The sequence below is a fragment of the Schistocerca nitens genome, chromosome 7 (assembly GCF_023898315.1).
Source record: "Schistocerca nitens isolate TAMUIC-IGC-003100 chromosome 7, iqSchNite1.1, whole genome shotgun sequence".
NCBI classification, from domain to species: domain Eukaryota; kingdom Metazoa; phylum Arthropoda; class Insecta; order Orthoptera; family Acrididae; genus Schistocerca; species Schistocerca nitens.
Window position 1 is genome coordinate 19,324,852 of NC_064620.1, and position 9,320 is coordinate 19,334,171.

The window sequence follows — 9,320 nt, forward strand, 5'->3', positions numbered from 1 at the left end:
TTTCTCGTACATGTAACGGATGAAATTGATAAGAAAATCAGTGAAACGAAACTTGAAGTTACTATACGTGCACAAATTTGTCCTGAAGAGGTTTTAGTAGAGCTTACATCTTGCAGTATTTGGCTGTTGAGTAGCATTTCTTGTCGTTAGATGAGTGACACATGCGTGAGCTGCAGCAACTAATATCGATACAAAATCCGCCAATCCATGTTTTCTTTTGGTGGTAGCCTGCCCCACGTGTGCTGGTCGAAAACAGTCACTGACCACATTTATGAACTTCCCCTAAACATGGATGTTTATTAGGCTTTCTTTATCATTGCGTTGTGGCGACAGCCTTGCCGCAGTGGATGCACCGGTTCCCGTGAGATCACCGAAGTTAAGCGCTGTTGGGCGTGGCCGGCACTTGGATGGGTGACCATCCACGCCGCCATGCGCTGTTGCCATTTTTCGGGGTGCACTCAGCCTCGTAATGCCAATTGAGCAGCTACTCGACCGAATAGTAGCGGCTTCGGTCAAGAATACCATCATAACGACCGGGAGAGCGGTGTGCTGACCCCACGCCTCTCCTATCCGCATCCTCTACTGAGGATGACACGGCGGTCGGATGGTCCCGATTGGCCACTCGTGGCCTGAAGACGGAGTGCTTTTTTATCTTTGCGGTTCTGGCGGAATATGTAAGAAGGTGCTGTTTCCTGTGACTCGTGTAAGGAAATCAACCTCACATGCAGATATTACCCAGAATCGTAGTGAAATTTCATGTAAAAATTGTTGTTTCATAGCTCATTTGCTTTAGAATTCTAAAAATTGTGAGAAAAATGTTTGGTCACTTCTGTTTTCGTTGTGGGAAAGCAACAGTGAATGAGACATTCCTACCTGTAGAATATTTCGTTTTACAGTATATTATATGAACATAACTGCATGATCATTTTTATTATAAATATTGTTTTTGATTAACTCTATTTTATATTTACGATACTAAAAGATTTTGTCTATGCAATTTTTTAGTAGGATTAAACTTTTTAGATCGCTTGTCTTCTCCCTGACAACTACATCAGGATATAACAGAATTTCTATATGAAGCCTGATATGTCACGTGTAGCATCTTTGTGTTTTCATCTGTTTTGTTTCGTCTGCTGGCGGTTTCATCTTTCGTTTCTGACATACTTTGCCAAAAGACTAACCTTTAGCCAGGCTGATGTCTGTGTCTCCATGCGGTGTGTGGTAGTAGCGGAAAAACAAAACCATCCTTTGTCGGCATTCTGGGACGATTAGGAAAATATTGCACACCAGGCTTCCTGGCACGTCCGAGACGACATGACTCCACGTGGAAATGAGACTGGTCTGCTGGCTGCATATTTCTCAAAATGAGTACCCTTTTTTATAGAAAAAAAATCTGCTGTTCTGTGAACACTTTTTTTAAATGTATTCAGTGTTTAGATTCATAGTAAATTTTCGCATCGGAATTTTTCGCTGTGAGATGCCAGACTTGTTCGTTGTCATGTTTCTGATTTGTGTGAAGCGTGAGAGGTTTTTGTTTTATCATAGTATGGTTGTTCTCCCCACCCCCCCCACCCCCCACTTTCCGTCCCTCCCCCTCTCTCCTCTCACCCCTCAAATTTCATCGTTTACTGGGAGCAAAAAGGTTTCAAATAAATATTTCTGGAATTTATCCCTTGACTTTTTCCGAGGTATATAGGAACAAATGCAGCTTCCCACTGTACTATAACGCTCAGTTTATTTTGCACAGGTGCCTCATATCAGTGATATCATTATGGATTTTGCGTTTAACCAACTTCCCCACATATACGAGGTATGGTTATAAAGTAACGAGACTACTGCTGTAAGACATTTTATTTTAAAAATGTATATATTTAGTTATTATCATCCTCAATATACTCTCCTCCTCTATCTCTACAATGTTCCATGCGACTTTTCTGCTGTTGAAAAGAGTGCTGGAAATTTTCCTCTATGAGCTCCTTGACTACACGTATCGCTTTTCCTTTCACTGATTCAACTCTTGTTCCTTCTAATGCAGATTTGATCTTGGGAAACATATTTAATGTCACATGTTGCTAGGTGAGGTGAAGAAGTTGTTTGGTTTAAGTCTGGGATGCTGTATTTCGCTAGAAAATGTTAACAGACTATGTGGTATGAGCCGTAGGTTGTCATAATGCAGAGCTCACGTCTTGTATATCCACAAATCGGATCGTTTTTGTCTTATTTTCTCACGGAGTTACGCAATAACCAAAAGGTAGTTGTGTTGATTGACAGTTTGACCTTCAGAAACCCAGTGAAGAGTTCCATGAATACAAAAGAAAAAAAATCGTCGCTTTGAATCTTGACTTGCTGATTCAAGCTTTTTAGAGCGTCGGTGAGGATGGCCCTTCCTATGCATGGATTGGCGCTTAGTTTGCGGATCATTAGGAAAAAACCAAGGTTCGTCACATGTTATCACTCTTTCCAAGATATTAGCATCATTTTCGATGGTATTCGAAGTGTCAGTACAAACATATTCACGAGCATCTTTTTGTACCATCGTGAGAATTTACAGCCCCAGATTGGTTATATACACTCCTGGAAATTGAAATAAGAACACCGTGAATTCATTGTCCCAGGAAGGGGAAACTTTATTGACACATTCCTGGGGTCAGATACATCACATGATCACACTGACAGAACCACAGGCACATAGACACAGGCAACAGAGCATGCACAATGTCGGCACTAGTACAGTGTATATCCACCTTTCGCAGCAATGCAGGCTGCTATTCTCCCATGGAGACGATCGTAGAGATGCTGGATGTAGTCCTGTGGAACGGCTTGCCATGCCATTTCCACCTGGCGCCTCAGTTGGACCAGCGTTCGTGCTGGACGTGCAGACCGCGTGAGACGACGCTTCATCCAGTCCCAAACATGCTCAATGGGGGACAGATCCGGAGATCTTGCTGGCCAGGGTAGTTGACTTACACCTTCTAGAGCACGTTGGGTGGCACGGGATACATGCGGACGTGCATTGTCCTGCTGGAACAGCAAGTTCCCTTGCCGGTCTAGGAATGGTAGAACGATGGGTTCGATGACGGTTTGGATGTACCGTGCACTATTCAGTGTCCCCTCGACGATCACCAGTGGTGTACGGCCAGTGTAGGAGATCGCTCCCCACACCATGATGCCGGGTGTTGGCCCTGTGTGCCTCGGTCGTATGCAGTCCTGATTGTGGCGCTCACCTGCACGGCGCCAAACACGCATACGACCATCATTGGCACCAAGGCAGAAGCGACTCTCATCGCTGAAGACGACACGTCTCTTTCGTCCCTCCATTCACGCCTGTCGCGACACCACTGGAGGCGGGCTGCTCGATGTTGGGGCGTGAGCGGAAGACGGCCTAACGGTGTGCGGGACCGTAGCCCAGCTTCATGGAGACGGTTGCGAATGGTCCTCGCCGATACCCCAGGAGCAACAGTGTCCCTAATTTGCTGGGAAGTGGCGGTGCGGTCCCCTACGGCACTGCGTAGGATCCTACGGTCTTGGCGTGCATCCGTGCGTCGCTGCGGTCCGGTCCCAGGTCGACGGGCACGTGCACCTTCCGCCGACCACTGGCGACAACATCGATGTACTGTGGAGACCTCACGCCCCACGTGTTGAGCAATTCGGCGGTACGTCCACCCGGCCTCCCGCATGCCCACTATACGCCCTCGCTCAAAGTCCGTCAACTGCACATACGGTTCACGTCCACGCTGTCGCGGCATGCTACCAGTGTTAAAGACTGCGATGGAGCTCCGTATGCCACGGCAAACTGGCTGACACTGACGGCGGCGGTGCACAAATGCTGCGCAGCTAGCGCCATTCGACGGCCAACACCGCGGTTCCTGGTGTGTCCGCTGTGCCGTGCGTGTGATCATTGCTTGTACAGCCCTCTCGCAGTGTCCGGAGCAAGTATGGTGGGTCTGACACACCGGTGTCAATGTGTTCTTTTTTCCATTTCCAGGAGTGTAGAATTTTCCTTGCGCATACTTTGCCAGTTCCTACAGTTTCAGCAATCGATCGAATGCTCGAGGGACTTATATTCTTTTTCAATATTATATTCTTTTTCAATACTTGCATCCGCTTTTGATGTTGAAGGGCGTCTCTGGCGTGAGTCATCTTCAACGTCTTCTCGGTCATCTTAGAAACACGTTTACTACCCAAAAACTCGCGTACGTGATAAACAGTCTTCACCATACACTTCTTTCAGTGAAAGGTTTCACTTGCAATTTTTCCAAATTTCATGTGAAACTTGACAATTCGTTGCTTTCTTACTACTACACTTATCATTTTCCTGACAAAACAAAATAACAGCTCTTACACAGACGAAGGCCACGGCCACACTGATTTTTCTACAGACACCAGAGATGCTTCGCAGCTATTGGTCGTTCATCTTTTTGCGCACCCGTACTTAATCTGTGACAGCAACAGTCCCGTTACTTCGTAGCCACAGCTCGTAAGTACCGGGGCTCTTCTCCCTCACGAGCTCCCCTCTGACATTCGGTCACCTCCCCATCTTGCTGGGTAACTGGGCTCATTCCACGCAGTCATCTTGCACGTGCTGCACTCCACTTCAGCGCCATCACTCGCGTTCCTGATACAGGGTTACATCGTCCGTAGGCACTAGTTCTGCTGCATGCACAGTGCTCCAATGCGACCAATGAGCTCTTCTAAGCGTGTGACTAGTATTTTGCCCGTGAGCTTATTTCGCCGTGGGAGACGTTTACAGGAGCTGGAATTACCACCTGCTGCGGCTGTCTTCGCGTTCGCACGGCGAGCCGAGCGTTTCCGCTGCTCCGGGACAGCTTAATCCAGCCGGCGGCCGCTAATGGCTGCGGTAGCAGTTCCGCATATTTCGCGAGACGCCGCGATTACGGCGCCGCTGCGCGAAACCAGTAAACGCGCGGCGCGCTCGGGCCACCTGTATCGGCAATTTGTGTCGCGCGCTGGGGTCGCGCGCGTAATCCGAAAATCCAGCCTTTTACTGCGCTTCCAATTTACCGCCGCCGCACACCGGCTCCAAATAGCAGGTTGTATTTTCGCTCTTAAAAAAAAACTTTCTCGCTGTTATTTTTCCAGCTGTCATTAGAGAAACACTACGTGGTACTTACCGCAAGAGGGAATTTCCGAGTAACGTCCCGTCATTATTATCATTAAAAAGCACTGTTTTCTGATACGGGACGCTACGAGCGCCTCGTCTGGAATTAGCCGGCGGCCCCGCGAAAAAAGCGCCGGCTTCTTGAGGCGCTGCTTATGGCGACTAATAACACATCTGGCCGCGGAGCCGCGCCGGGCGCTGCAGTCGCCGGAATAATTACGACCGTCGCACAAGTCCCCGAAACAATGGTCGCCAGCGTTTGCGGCTCAGCGCGGCGCGGCCGGCGGCCATGTTGCTGCGCGGCCGCGGGGAGAGCGTGGCGCTCGTAGCGGTCGGCGCGCGAACCTCCAGCTGCTAGTCGCACACGGTGGGAACCCATTAGCAGTGTTGACTGACAACTCATCTACATCTACATCTACATCTACACGGATACTCTGCAAATCACATTTAACTGCCTGGCAGAGGGTTCATCGAACCACCTTCACAATTCTCATTTATTCCAATCTCGTATAGCGCGCGAAAAGAACACCTATATCTCTCCGTACGAGCTCTGATTTCCCTTATTTTATCATGGTGATCGTTCCGCCCTATGTGCCAACAAAATATTTTAGCATTCGGAGGAGAAAGTTGGTGATGGCAATTTCGTGAGAAGATTCCGTCGCAACGAAAAACGCCTTTCTTTTAATCATTTCCAGCCCAAATCCTGTATCATTTCTGTCACAGTCTCTCCCATATTTGGCGATAATACAAAACGTGCTGCCGTTCTTTGAACTTTTTCCATGTACTCCGTCAGTCCTACCTGGTAAGGATCCCACACCGCGCAGCAGTATTCTAAAAGAGGACGGACAAGCGTAGTGTAGGCAGTCTCCCTAGTACGTCTGTTACATTTTCTAAGTGTCCTGCCAATAAAACGCAGCCTTTGGTTAGCCTTCCCCACAACATTTTCTGTGTGTTCTTTCCAATTTAAGTTATGAGGTCCAGAGATAAAACACTAGCAACAAAGATCCGTATTGTGAGGGCTATGGTCTTTCCAGTTGTGATGTATGGATGTGAGACCTGGACCATTAGAAAGGCTGAACGGCGAAGAATTGACTCCTTCGAATTGTGGTGTTGGAGGAAACTTCTTAGAGTTCCATGGACTGCAAAGAGAACCAACAGATCAATATTGGAGCAAATAAAACCAGATCTCTCCCTGGAAGGTGTAATGTTAAAACAAAAGCTGACCTACTTTGGACACACAATGCGAAGGCATGCCTCGCTGGAAAAAACATTAATGCTGGGGAAGATTGAAGGAACTAGAAGAAGAGGACGTCAGGGGATGAGATGGATCGATGGCATCACAGAAGCAATGTATTCCAACCTGGAAGGTCTACGGGAGAAAGTGCAAGACAGGAAAAAGTGGCGTGATTAGGTTCATGGGGTCACGAAGAGTCGGAACCGACTAAACGAATAGAGAGAGAGAGAGAGAGAAGAGAGAGAGAGAGAGAGAGAGAGAGAACTGTAATGCCTAGGTATTTAGTTGAATTTACGGCTTTTAGATTCGACTGATTTATCGTGTAACCGAAGTTTAACGAATTGCTTTTCGCACTCATGTGGATGTCCTCACACTCTTCGTTATTTAGGGTCAACTGCCACTTTTCGCACCATTCAGATGTTTTTTCTAAATCGTTTTGCAGTTTGTTTTGATGTTCTGATGACTTTATTAGTCGATAAACGACAGCGTCATCTGCAAACAAATTAAGACGGCTGCTCACATTGTCTCCCAAATCGTTTATATACATAAGGAACAGTAAAGGGCCTATAACACTACCTTGTGGAAAGCCTGAAATCACTTCTGTTTCACTCGATGACTTTTCGTCAATTACTACGAACTGTGACCTGTCTGACAGGAAATCGCAAATACAGTCACATAACTGAGACGATATTCCATAAGCACGCAATTTTACTACGAGCCGCTTGTGTGGTACATTGTCAAAACCCTTCTGGAAATACAGGAATACGGAATCGATCTGAAAATCCTTGTCAATAGCAGTCAGCACTTCATGTGAGTAAAGAGCTAATTGCATTTCACAGGAACGATGTTTTCTAAACCCATGTTGACTGTGTGTCAATAGACCGTTTCCTTCGAGGTGATTCATAATGTTCGAACACAATATAGGTTCTAAAATCCTGCTGCTTATCGACGTTAACGATATGGGCCTGTAATTTAGTGGATTACTCCTACTACCTTTCTTGAATATTGGTGTGACTTGTGCAACTTTCCAGTCTTTGGGTACGGATCTTTCATCGAGCGAACGGTTGTATATGATTGTTAAGTATGGAGCTAACGCATCAGCACACTCCGAAAGGAACCTAATTGGTATACAGTCTGGACCAGAAGACTTGCTTTTTTTAAATGATTTGAGTTGCTTCACTACTCCGAGGATATTTACTTCTACGTTACTCATGTTGGCAGCTGTTCTCGATTCGAATTCTGGAATATTTACTTCGTCTTCTTTTGTGAAGGCATTTAGGAAGGCTGTGTTTAGTAAATCTGCTTTGACAGCACTGCCTTCGATAGTATTACTATTGTTATCGCACAGAGAAGGCATTGGTTGTTTCTTGCCGCTAACATACTGGACATACGACCAGAATCTTTTTGGATTTTCTGCCAGGTTTCGTGACGAAGTTTCGTTGTGGAAACTGTTATAGGTGTCTCGCATTGATCAGTTTCGAGCTTCTGTAAAGGATCGCCAATCTTGGGGATTTTGCGTCTGTTTAAATTTGGCACCAACTATTATCGTATGACTCGGGTACGTGTTTGAAATCAAGTTTTCTTAGAACCTTTCAGCAACTCTATCATCTGAACTGGGAGGTCGGTAAAAGGAAGCAATTATTATTTTATTCCGATTCCCAACAATGACCTCTGCCCACACTAACTCACAGGAAGTATCTACTTCAATTTCGCGACAAGTTAAACTACTTCTAACAACAAACACGCTACCACCAAACGTGCTTAGCCTATCTTTTCGGAACAGCGTAGGTTCTTCGCAAAAATTTCGGCTGAGCTTATATCCGGCTTCAGCCAGCTTTCAGTGCCTATAACGATTTGAGCATCACTGCTTTCTATTAGCGCTTTGAGCTCTGGTACTTTCCGAACACAGATACGACAATTTACAAAATGGTTGAAACGGCTCTGAGCACTATCGGACTTAACATCTGAGGTCATCAGTCCCCTAGAACCTAGAACTACTTAAACCTAACTAACCTAAGGACATCAGACACATCCATGCCCGAGGCAGGATTCGAACCTGCGACCGTAGCGGTCACGCGGTACCAGACTGAAGCGCCTAGAACCACTCGGCCACACCGGCCGGCGACAATTTACAACTCTGCTGATATTCGACTGATCGTGGCAGATTTCTATTCCTTAAATCTGGGAAATATTCTTCTCAGCTGACAACCGAAAATCAGGCAGATTTCTGAATACAATTAAACAATTGTATTACAATATTATCTTTTAAATAAGAAATTCCATTGGGTTAACAATGAAATTAATGTTTTGGATTGATTTTTAGACAAGATGGCTTAATGCTATCACCGTTCTGATTGTTATTGCCTACTGCGTGACATTTGATACACTAACAGACTGCAGCGGTACCATAAACCGCTCATTTGCTTCTACAACGTCTTAACTCGAAAATCATGTTTTTTTTTTTCATATAGTCGCGAAACGACTTGTCTTCAGCTACCTAGTTTCAAATATTTTTCACGGTCATCTAACTTCGGTGACCTCGAAAAGTAGTTAAAACTACGTAGTCAAAGGCAAGGCAACCCTCCTTTCGCACCTATATGAAAAATCATGATTTTCGAGTTATGACGTTGTTGCAGCAAATAAGCGAAACAGTGTCACTGGCTACAATACAGCCTGCAATTCCATTAGAGCCATTCTTATTATCAACAACACACCGGCAGCAGCTTCTAATCGTTTTCAGTGCGTCTATTTAACTCTTTCCACTTTGAATAAGGGGGCAGCTTTCTTAGGGATGTGTACGTTTTCTTACAAAATGCCGAATAAACCTCCATATACGCAACAAATTGGAGAAGAATAGTTGACAGATGAGGAGTTAAAGAGCCGGAGTCGAAATGAGCTGACAGATCGAAACAAAGGTTCGGTGTCGTTTTTGTCAATGCTTTTGCAACTGCAAGTATTCGCGACTGA

General features: G+C 45.7%; 1 pseudogene; it reads left to right on the forward strand.

Moving 5' to 3' along the window:
• Positions 1-325: 325 nt before the first annotated feature.
• Positions 326-443, forward strand: LOC126195988 (5S ribosomal RNA; annotated as a pseudogene).
• Positions 444-9,320: the final 8,877 nt, after the last annotated feature.